Here is a 12,352-nt window from a genome sequence, read left to right on the forward strand (position 1 = left end):
TGAACCATCTGAAGACAGCCAACCCTTTTCCATGTTACTGTGCCCACTCAGAGGTTGCAAATGTTCAGGAACATTAGATCACGAATCTGAGGCAGAACATCCCCTCGCACAGACAGATGCAGCTGCAATACCACAGCTCCCCTGTCCTGTGACCACAGGGTTTGCCACACCAGTGCTCCCAGCTACAGCAGCAGGCTCCCTTAGCTTCCCCCGGGCGTCTGCCCCGTCACATCCCCTACAAAGCCCCAGAGGGAATTTTAGCTTAGCTGGGTATTTTAATCTTTGTGCAGAGAAAAGACAAGGGATCGACATTCTTAAACCTAGGCAAACACTGGACCAAAACGATCCAGAAGATTGTGGTTTCTGTGTGTGCTTTTACATTATGAGCTGAAATAGCATGCAGGAACCTCCTTCTACACAAGCACAGCCATATCTGCACCTCCTCCTGAACAGGACCTTTTTCCAAGCTCATGTGGTTCCGAGTTTGCAGGCCCAGACATCATCATCATAAGTTTTTTCTTTTTCTTTTTCTTTTTCTTTTTCCTTTTCTTTTTCCTTTTCCTTTTCCTTTTCCTTTTCTTTTTCTTTTTCTTTTTCTTTTTTGTGGCACTCTGTTCTTTGATGTCACCAGACTGAGATTGTAGACTTAGATGTAGTAACCAAGAACCTCATGGTTTTTAATTTATTTAGCCATCATACCCACTCCAGAAGGTAAAACTCCCAAACCTTTAGCTCTGTTTTACATAAAAGGAACTGAAGATTAGAAAAAGACTATGTGATTTGCTGGAGGCCAAACAGAGAGGCTGTGGTAGCGGAGAAATTTGACTGCCGGTTCCAAATTAGCACCCTAACCATTGCTGTCTCTGTAGCGTTTTCTCATTGCTTTGCATACTTCAGTCTGAGACATGCTGGACAAACTCCCTTGGGATAAGGAGTCATTTTTAGCCTGATTTCTTACAGAAACGAATCTCTCGCAATCGTGTTGTCTATCTGCCTGTCTATCAGCCACCCACGGTTCGGCTTGAATCCACTGGCCAATTTCAACCAAACCTGATGGCGAGGAAGAGCTCTTAAAGCAAAGCAGGACCTGGCAGGAGAAGAGGGAGATGAACCAGAGCGTGTCCCTCCGTGTCTGCTGTCCTCGGGCTGAAGGTCCAGGCACCGCAGGGAGCCAGGGATGAGTATGACGCGTGGGGTTGGCGAGACCAGCAGTGGAGCTGAGGATGCTGGAGGGAGACTCAGAGTGGGGCAGAGGCCCGGTGGGTTAGGGACCCCGGACACCAATACGGCAGAGACCACACGCCGTTCGTTCCACCGCTCGCAGAGCAGCTTCTGCTTTTCGTGCTCCCTAACCCCTGTCAGCTTCTCCTCGGGGAAAGAAGCTGATTAACATATTGCAGAGAGTTAACCTTAAATGGCCGAAAATCCAAACCTCTGAGTGCAAATGAATTCTAATGAGGCAAGCGAGATAAAACGCCGCCCAGCCTCAACCGAGCAGGCAGCTCGCTCTATTTGCTAACCGCGATGCTCCTCCGCGTTTGCGACTTAAGCCAACATTCGCTCCTTGACAGTGCATTTAGCTCCCTAACAATTTGTTTCTTACCATGCTGCTGCCCTGAAGCACAAAATATTCACGTGTACTCTTGGCGGCCCTTGGCTTTACTTCCTTCCCCTTGGACAGTGCAAAGAAGGGGGTGCTGCGGGCAAGCTCCTCCTGGGGGGCTGCTAGGTCCAGCAGGCTTGGCACGGGGCAGGGTGGCTCGGACCTGCCTGCCGAAGGCCAGGGATGGGAAGCCGCTTCTCTACCACTTCTTGGTGAAACCGGTGCACATGTGAGGGGCTGTTCCTAGGGGTTTGTTGCTACAGAAGTAGGTATCTGCAAGCCCCTTTCTTTTCAGAAAGAGGAATTATCAACACTTCCTGCTCAGTCGTTATTCCGCAATATTTTTTTACCATGAGGTTATGGCTGATAAGTGATTCTGGGGCTGCCGGCATGCAAGAAGTTTGACATTTGGTTAATTCCCTCATACCCAGTTACAGAGCTGAGTTAATGGTCACAGAGCCGAACTTTCACTGTTGCCCTTTCCGCAGAGGATCACGGAAAGGTCGCCTCTTCCTCCTCCCCCCCCCCTTTGGGATTACAGCCCCTTTAACGCCTTTTTGAGCTGGACTCCACAAACAAAGTCCTCCTTTGAGCCAACCAGTCTTGAAACCTGATGCCCTTGCTCATTTTGCACTGCTGGTGGCAGGGAGGAGAACAACAAAGTGACATTTCTATCATTGGTCACAAGGCAAGCAGCCTAAGACAATGATATTTATCTCTTCCATGAGTGCTCTGAGGCCTCAAATCTGAAAAAATTACAGTCATTGGCAATCACTATTTCTAGCAATCAGGCTTTAGCTGAGAAAATGGGAAGATGAACAAGTGCTGGTACAAATACTCAGGGACCAGCACTAATAACAGTATCTGCCCAGAAAAGATGCCTCGTATGTAAGAAACAAACACATGCCTTTAAACTCACGCTGACATGAAGCAACGTAAAACTTTGCCAGATAAGGATTGTTTGCTCTCACTGAGGGGTTTCTGGCAGCCTTGCTCCCTGGATTATTTGCTGCAATGCATTTGGTTTACTTCAGTTCACAATCTTAAAGTCAAAGTGATCGTATTTCATCGTGTCATACTAGAGAATAAATCTGGGCAGCATAAAAAAAAAAAAAAAAAAAAAAATCTCATCTTTCTGCAGCTGGGAGCCAGACTAGGAGGGCAGGCGAGCGCAGCAGCTGCGGGGCGGCTCTGGACTTGGCGGGTGAGCCGTCCCTCGCAGCTTCGCCTCTGACATGCTGCCTGGCCCGGGTCATGCCACTTGTCCCTGCTAACCCTGTTCCCTCCCAGACGGGAAACTCGTTAGCCTGAGGCTATATTTCACTGTGGGATTTTAGAGCGCTTGATGTACTGGGGCTTCGATCACGTGTGGGCCTCTAAGAGCAACTGAAATATAAATAATACTGAGGCACTGGTGGTCTGCAAGGAGAAGGGTGAAGAAAAAGTTGAGCAAGAATTTGGTCCGGCAGTGACAGAGTGCCTTTCCCCCAAAATTTGGAAAAAAAATGAAGCTGTGCATTGAACAAACGGTACGTACAGAAGAGGCTTCGGAGCCATTTCTGCAGCAACGCAGAAGAGCTCTTCAGCAGTGCACATAAAGCTGCGCAGCAATCGCAGACACACAGCAGAGGACACTGGGAGAACTGGTGTCACTGGGTGCTGTTATTCTAAATCACCTTTTCTCACTGTGACAGCAAGCCTCTTCTTGCGGAATAAATGCTTCTTGGCCAGGAGTTTTCTAGTGTCTTTCCCTCAGGAGTAGCAGCAAGCAGGAAAAGAAGGTCACCTGCCTCCGTTCCTCTAGCTCCTGTTACTGCTAGACCTCAGATTATCTAGCCAGCCTGCACCCTCTGGATCGCAGCAGGGGATCGGTATCCACCAGCTCTCCCCAAGCCTGGACACACAAGCCAAAAAGCCATCATCGTTGGGCCACAGAAGCCAAATACTCAAGAAGTATTCTGTTCTGCAATGTGCCAAAACAAAGATAGAGGAGAAGCCAACGGGAGCGTTTCTCTACGTATGATGCTACTACAGGGGTGGAAGGAGAGGATGCTGGATGTACAAACGTGTGTGCAGCGGCTCTGTTTCCCGGGGTGCAGAGCGCTGCCGCCGCGGTCGAGAAGTGGGCGTTCGCCCGGAGGGAGGCAGCCTGCTCCTTCCTTCCTGGGGCTGAGTTTTGTTATTCACACTCCACTTGTTAATTTGGTCTTGTAAACATAATTACCATAGCACAAGGGAAAGAAGGGGGGGAAAAAAGAGAGAGAAGACCTGGGGAACAGCGAGCAGCCGTTCCCCTCTCCTGTTCCCCCATCGCACACCTTGGCTGGGAACCCTCCTGTCTCTCCTGACCCCGTTCGCAGGGGTGCCAAGCTTGCCTGCAGACACCCTGCGCTGCGTTTCCCTCGGCCGAACCACGCTCTGGCCTAACCAACCTGAACCCCCGGCTCTCCCAGCCCGCCGCCCCCTGCATGCCACCCAGCCTGAGCTGTCTCGCCCTGCCGAGGTTTGACCACGCTGGAGGGAGGGCTGCGACGCGCGGAGAAGCGCCGTGGGGAAAGCCGAGGTGGCACAGTGCAGCAAAGGGGGCTTTTCCCATTGCTCACTGCGGAACGATTTCCAAATCCCCTAAAAAGGAGCTGCATCCGCATGCCTGGGAGTCAGGTAGGGAGCCCTGGTCACGCAGGGACGCGGAGGCGGAAGGTGAGATCGGGCCATGCTGCCCCCAGCCCTGCCGGCCACGGGACCCACCTTGCCTCCGAGCTGTCCCAGGGCCTCCTCCAGCCCTACGTGCCTGGCGGCTCCCTGTCGCATTCCTCCGTGAAGGTGGTGCCGCCCGGCACGTCGTGTCCTCCCAGCAGCGTCCCGGGAAATAACCAAAACATCCAAAACAGGGGTATGACCAAGTATGCATCTCGAGGAGAGCTTTGGGTACCCCTCTGCTGGAGGCTGAAGAAGGGGAAGGAGGAGATGAGTGCCCCTAGGCTCCTCATGTCTGTGTCCTGAAGGAGTCCATGCCTGGGCCAGCTCCTCCGCTTTGATGCTGTTTTCTGCTGGGTTTTGCTCATCTTCTTCCGCTCCAACTCTCTTGCCCACTTGCGGGTCAGGAAAACACTCTCTGTCCGCCTGCCCAGCATGACAGCAGCTATGTGCTAGCGGGTATTGCAATGTGGCTTAAAATCACTTTACTGGCATGAAAAGGAAAGAAAATGGTGAGTTGCTGGGCTGGCTGTCAGTGTATTTTGTCTGGTGGCAACAGACTTGAGGGGTTTTACTTTGTCATTTCCATTCACTCTCATTTTCTGGTGAATTTTCACCTCTGTCACCCTCTTGGGGTGATCACAGTAAGGTGCAGACGCTGGCAACATCCAGTGCCTAGAGTTGGAGAAAAACCGTGGTGACGTGGTACTGCAGGGGGAGGTGGCTCGGAGCCCCCGGGGCGCAGGGAGCTGCTGCGTGGTGCAGAGGCAGGGGCTCCGCCGAGGTTGTTGGCCGTGCTGCTGTTCAGCTGCTTCAAAGGCTGCTAGCGCCTAAAACGTGGCGGAGTGGCACGTCCCATCCTGCCACCTCCTCGCCACCAGCATGCTCCCTGCGGACCTGCTGCCGGAGATGTGTCTGTACACGGGGGAAACCTCAGGCCGGCTTGCAGGCCTCTGGGAGGAGACACGTCTACACGGGCCGACCCTGCTCGGCAGCGGTGTCGGAGCGGGCTGCGTGGCTGGGGCTAGGTGCCAAGCTGAGCATCTAACATCGTCAGTAAGTCCCGGGGCTGAAGGCGGGCACGGGGGAAGGCGCGGAGGTGCCGTCAGACTCAACGCGGGCGGCTGAATCCCGGCGCCCGCCTTCCTGGGGAGGCGGGCAGGTTCGAAGCCCAAGGCGAGGCGTGGCTCGCGCCCGTACCTGCTGCTCCGGCATCCGCCCTGCAAACCCGGTTGCGCGCTGAGCCTGCAGCCGGAGGGATTGCTGGAGGGGAGGCAGGAAGCAGAGAGGAGAGGACTGGTGAAGGAATACGTGCAACGGCAGCGTTGCTAACCCCGGGAAACTCGCTGCGCCTACAGCGAGGAGGGACTTGACTCAGGTGTGCGGCTCTCTCCTGAGCCTGCTTTTAAATGTTCCCGACGGCACGGTGGCCTCTCCGAAACCTCCCGGCGGCCGCGGCGGTCCCAGGCGAGGCAGCAGCCCAGAGACCCCTCCCGCAGCTTCCTCTCCTCACCTCTTGGCCCTCGTCTCTGAGCTGAAGCTCCCTCGATTCGTCCTCCAGCATCTTTTTGCGTCTTGCCCCGGTTGCATCTGCTGAGCAGCCGCGGGCTGCGCTTTAACCCGCCTGCCCGGGCAGAGCCACTTCCAACGGCACGGCGGGATTTTGGCCGTGCGAGTTAAAACGCCGCCCCGGGGCGCGCGGCGAGCGCGCTTCAGCCAGCCCGGGATGGAGCTCGCCGGCCTCGGTGACCGGCGCGGTGGCCAGGACGAGGGCAGGAGAGCCCGGCCAAGCCCCGAGCTGCACCGACGGCCTCGCCGCCGCGGACGCGCACGGAAGGGCCGCATGGCCCGGCGGGACGAGGGGACCGGCACGCAAGTAAGGACTGGTCGGAACTTTCTTCCCCCTTTTTCTTTTTTCCCTTCCTTTTTTCCCTCTTTTTTCCCCACCCGTTCTGAACCACTCCAGGTAATTTCTCACTCGGATGTCAACAGCTGGTCTTATCTGATGACTCCTTGCCGAAGTCCCTTGAGAAACAGAGGCTTACCAGCGCGTCCCAGCGACAACCAGCGCGCCGGCGCCTGGCTCGCCGGGCAGAGCGCAGCCGCGAGGGACCGGGGCTTTACGCATCCCTTGGAGCTGGGGAAGGATTCCCGAGAGAGCTCGGAAACGCAGACGGCTCCCGAGCTTGCAGAGGGCAGCCCGGGAAGGCGGCGGGGGCTGCGGGCGCTCGGCAGGTCGCCGTCGGGCTCGCCTCGGAGGAGCTGGCTGCCCAAACTGCTTCGCTCCCAGTGACGCTCCAAGGCCTCAGTTTTCCCCCGTCTTTGCCCCCTCGGCGAAGGGCTTTGAGGTGCAAAGAGGGAACGGGTCGGAGGAGAGCGAGGCGGCGGGCGCGGGGGCAGCAGGGCCGGCATCAGGAGCAGGTGCCCGAGCAGGAGAGGCGGCCGGCACCTTCGGCGGTGGGTACGGCGCTGTGTAACGTTAGCTCCAGGCCGTTCCTGTTTGTCTTTGCTCCTTGCATGTTGTGAATAGATATTAGCTCAAGCTCAATGGGCTCCACGCAGGTCTTGGAACCAGAAGATTCAAGCTGGGATTTGTTCCATATCTCAGGTTTCACGTGTTTTCTCTAGCTGCATTTTAATTGGGGGGGGGGTCCTTTTTGTTTGGTGAAATGCACTACGCGGGTGCCGTTCCTTGCAGCTGTAACGGTCCCAAATAACTACCGCTCTCTGTTTACGCGAGGGCGAGGAGGAAGTGCCCTCCAACATAATGGGTTAGGTTTTTATCACAGCGCTTCGTCTGGAAAGCCACTGGGAAAGTGTCCACAGAAAATGTCTGGCGCGAGTCCGGAAAACTATGTACAATGTCAGCAGAGCCCCAGAGAGAGGAGCGTAACGTGCTTAAACAAAGCTTGGGTTGGCTTTAGTTCACCTTTATTTCCACCTTGAACCAACAAGTCCAAATGCAGCTGAGCTGAGCTCAAGGCCTGCTGGGGAAGGGAAACAAAATTCGTGTCGCTTTTGTAGCTGCCTGCATTTTGGAGGGTTGGTCTCCTGCAGCAACCCAAGGGCTGGTTTTTGCATCCCGAGCTGAAAAAGGGCAGGAAAAGGCTGGTGGCCCCAAACAAGATGCTCCAATCTTGCATCCAGCCTGATGCAATTCATTTCCATATGGGCCATGGAGCCGGAGAGGGGCTGGAGGAGCCTCAGCCTTGTGCAGGAGCCCACTCACAGGTTGTCTGGCCGTGTGCAGGTGTTACAAGACCTTTAGGAGGGGCTGTTTTGAGAGGCCACACCTAGCTTTTGCTGCCCCCCCTGAAAACCGCATTTTGGGCAACTCACAGCCCTGGTGGGAGTGTGCTCTGCAGCTGTGCTTTCCTGACGTATTTATGTGCAGACACCTGAGGGTCGCCTCTCCCTGTGCGTCATTGCTGTCCCTGCCTCCAGGCTTTTTTAACAGCACCTGAAGTGATGCCAAGAGCATCACAGTGCAGACGACCAAAGCGCGTGGTCCCAAAGTGCTTCTTGTGCGGCCTTCGTTCCCCCTCCTGAGCGTGGCACCCAGCTCAGAGGGTCTGTGGCCTGAGCCATGGCGCTGGCAAAGAGGAGCAGAGGGGCGATTTTTCAATTCTGTGGCCATTAGGAAAGTGGATCTCGCAGGAGAAGAAGGATGGAGATGAAGGAAGCGTGAAGCACCTTCAAACTGCACACCCCCTCCACCGTGCTGCCCAAGCACTTTGGTACTGGTCGTCCTGGCAGGAGTATTTTTTCCCCTCCTCTGCCTTGAATTTCTTGCCCTCCCAGTAAAGCACAGAAGAGCTGGATGGGGCACTCTCAACGGGCGCTCCTAAGGCAAATAAGAAATGCTTCGTTGTTTGTGTTGCGTGTGTTGCTGAGTTGTCTCAGGTAGATGGCCACTTACTTCCCCTTCCCTTGCAGCTGTCTCCACCACGTGAACAAAAACCCAACAAGGAAAGGCTCTGAGCACAGAGAGCTCTCCATCCGTCCCCCTGCGCTCGCCGCGCTCTCGTCAGCCTGGTAGATCCCAGCTGATGGAAAGCTGCTGGCGGCAAATTTGAGCAGTGGTCCGATGCCAATTTAAATAAATAAATGACTGCAAATGCTTTGCCTTGCAGAATGGCATCTCGTCCAGCCGTTCAAGCATCAAATACCTCAGGGATTCTTTGGGTCTTAATTTGCAGAGCTATTTCCCTTTTGAGTGCTCTTTTATTTTTATTCTGCTTATTTAAACTTGTTTTTCTTGTAGCGAGCAGCTCTTGCAGGTGAAAAGAGGCAGATCTTGGATGTCGATGAAGTTTTCCTCCGAGTTTAAGAGGGATCCGTGGACTCTATTGAAAGGGCATTTTCTGCCCCTCGTGTCCCCATTTTTGGCTGGGACGGGGTGATGCAGAGGCACGTTGCGGTGGTGCCGTTTGCATTTCAGTGCCACTGGGATGACAGATCGCTTGTCTGGAGCAGGCTCAGAGCAGCGGAGCCTGAGCAGATGTGCTGGAGCCCGAGAGGAAGCGTTGCTCGCTGTGGCCAAGCAGCAGCTGCGGAGCCCCTGCGCAGGAGCTGCTGCCGCGGGAGCCCCCTCCCCAGTCCCTTATATGGGCCGCGGGGATTGCAGGGTGGGAGGAACGTGCTTGTGTCCAAAATACCGTAGATGCCTTCAGGAGGGAACAAGCTCAGGCCTGGTGAAATTCCCTTTAATGTCAACGCGACGGGAGAAGGCACAGGGCTGAAGAGGAGAGCGAAGAGGCAACGTGCCCCATCTGCAGCCCTTGGGCTCCACATGCTTCTGACTGTGGGGTTTGCACAGAAATGCCTGGAGAAGCTGCCCGGGGCACCTGAAAGGCTCAAAGAGCAGCACACAGATGGAAAGGATCTGGTATCATTTTCATTTTTAAGCCAAACATAAGAATATTAAGGGATATCTGATTCATGATGTTTGAACACCTGGGTCTGATACACAGAAGAACCTTCTCAGAAGCACAAGATTTTCCCTGGACATAATCTAAAACAAATGCCTTCCTAGCCAACCTCTAATGAAGGCCTTACGGATCAGCAAATAAATATAGGGGCTTAGTTAAATTAGCAAGATTCATGTTGTTGTTGTTGTTGCTTTTATGACCAGCTCGCTTATCTCCTTACATAGATTTTTGTCTTCTGTCTTCAGGAAAGAGGCCAGGTCTTTCAGCATCTGCTTAATACAGTGGCCAGAGACGGTGCTTTGCAGATATTCGCTATCAAGCAACGATGCTTTGGGGGCAGGAAGACGCGCAGAGGCCCAGGTTCCTGTGAGCCTGTCCCGGATGGCACGAGTTCCTGCGAAAAAAAAAAACCCTCCTGAGGGCCGTTCTCCGAGCACAGTTTTCCTTTGCTTGTGCTCGCGTCTTTGCGCTTTTGCATAGCGCTCTTGCAGGTGCCGGGGCCGCTTCGGTAGCGCTGTGGTGGCCTCTTCTGCTGGCGGAGGAGGAGTGTGGCGAGGGGAGGATTTGCACTGGCTCCCTTTCCGAGCGCCTCCGGTCTCCAGCAGCATTCACTGTGGTCAACTTTGCGCGCCAGCCAGACCATAAGTAAATGCTTTGGCCTCGTGTTTTAGACTTGTTTGGTAAACGCAGCGCGAGCGCTGCTGCAGCCCTTCGGCTCCTCCGCATTCCTGCCAGCTCTCCACGAGCCCTGGATGCCTTCGCTGCGGATGATGGAGAATTGACTGTATCGCTGGTCGAGAGCCACGCCAGAAGTGGTGGGTGAGCGCCGTGGGGATGACGTGCTCCCCGTGGAGCTGTTCCCCGCTGGTCTCTCGTGTTCCTAGCCAGCCCGAGGGCTCTGCAAAGCTGGAGCAAGGAGAGAGGACCTGTCGATGTGACACGGCTCGGTTAGCGAACGATGGCGCTCCTTCCCTCGTGGGAACGGCACTGCCGGTAGAGTGATAAACTGGAGGCCTCTTGGGATTTGCAAGGATGGCTAGGGAGCTGAGGATGAGCGGGACGCTGCTGTACATCTGCATGAACAGACACAGGCAGTGGGCATGAGCTGGAAGGCCCGGGAGGCCGTGGAGCACTGTCCTTAGGTTTGCAGGGCCAGCGAAGCCCTGGACGATGCTCTGCTCTCCGCACCTGCTCTGGTCCTCCTCACCGTCTTCACTTGACCCTCGGGGAAGCAAAATCCAGTTTTGCCTGCATCACCGATCTGCCGTCACCCCTGCACTCTCCTCTCAGGCTTTTTCCAGGCCTTGGAGACGGGTGCCTCGTCCCACCTCCCCGACCCGTCCCCGCGAGGCACCGGCTTTGCAAAGCGGAGCGGGGTTTGCTGCTTCTCAGCCCGCTTTGCACCTGCGGAGCCTAGGCTTCCTCGCCTCCCCGCGCACCGAGCGTGGCGGCCGGGCCCCGTGCCCAGGCAGCGCGGTCGCCGCTCCTCGCTACCGCAAAAACTCCCACGTTGGGCTGGAGCTGGCGAGGGGCGGAAATGCCTTGCTCCGTGCCGCTCCAGCGCTTTGAAAAGTGTTTACATTCCAAAGCGGGATGAAGAGTCCAAATTTTGCCGGTGTTTGGCCAGGGAATCATTCCGATATGCAAACATTTACGTGACTTGTTTTTTTGATCGTGTTAACATAAATAAATAGATGGGCTCAAACCGGCGTGGAGCCATCAGTGGACCAGACTGTTTTGACAGCCGAGCTCAACGCTGCTTTCGCGGAGGGGTCTGTCCGAAGCGGTGTGTCCCAGCAAACCCTTTGGATTTGGACACCAGTTATATTTTCCTAAAGAAAGGTGGTCATCACCACCAAGTCCACAGGGCATAGCTTGCTTTCTAGCTACCTTCTGGCCACTTCCATACCCCAGGTGATCTATTTAATGTGATTTAGCAAACGTGCCCTCTGGGTACTGTCCCTCAGGGCTGCTGTCTTGAGGAGTTTCCGCAGCAACCATCTCTCCTCTGTCTGATGACTCCACGTGCTACTTTCCGCAGCGGGGACTTCACCAGACCCGGTTACCTGGGGAGCATGGATCGGCCCCTTTTGCCACCCTCCTTAGCCCCTGACTTCTAACACTCTCCTTTGAACTGTTGAGTGAAGATGCCAAGACTTGATGAGATATCTAGTGCTCTGGCACTCACTTAAGCCTCCATGCCCTAAATAGCACTCAGCAGTCATTTATCATAGCGGTCTGGGTTCTCCAGGCAGTGTGCTTTTGCATGACAGTATTTATAGCCATGCCAATTTTAATTTTTTTCAGAAATACTGAAACACTTGTGTTCTCTGCTGAAATACCTTATCGAAGCTGCCATGCTCCTGTGGTTCAAAAAACATCAAGCACCTCACAAACGAAGTTTGTCACAACATAGTCTTTTATTATCCCTTGATCTCCCCTAGCTACGGTTGCTCTTCTTCTGGAAGCGGCTGTCGTTTCTCCGCTGGGGGATATCCCCAGTGTCTGGGCCACACAGTTGGCTTTCCATGTTAGCCATGGCACTAGGCTAACACTCTGACCTCACATCTTTCTTCTGTCCCATGTGTGGGTTCGTGTCATGGGTACTGCCCTTCCTGTAAACGGCATTTGTCTGGCCACGGCATGGGGGAAAAGCTGGGGCAATGGGCTTCGGCACAGTGGTGTGTCTCCCTCCTCCCCGGCACGGGGGGCTTGCTAAGGCACATCACCTCCCTCATCCCACAGACTCCTAGCAGGTTTGGCAAAGAGCTGGTAGAGCAGGCTGGGAATCAGCCCCCTCTCCAGTGCCTGGTTCCTTTACCTTGAGAAATTTGTCTAATTAGAGCAGAGCGAAAGGCTTCTCCCGCTTGCAGAGCCACCAGTCCCGAGACAGCTTAGAGCTCTGCCTAACACCATTAGCATGACAGTATGTCTCCCCAAAACTGCACACTTGCTCACACGCTCAGCAGGCTGCAGACCAGACGTAGCCACTCTGGCTGGCAGTGTCAAGCATTACGACGAAGGGCAGGTTTGCAGTGGTTTTGCAGACGGCAGCTGTAAATCGTAGGCGTGTTTCGCTGTCCTTCGTGTTTCCACGCACAACGTAACCCTCTTGCAGCCC

Source organism: Rhea pennata, chromosome 1, assembly GCF_028389875.1.
Source record: "Rhea pennata isolate bPtePen1 chromosome 1, bPtePen1.pri, whole genome shotgun sequence".
Lineage (NCBI taxonomy): Eukaryota > Metazoa > Chordata > Aves > Rheiformes > Rheidae > Rhea > Rhea pennata.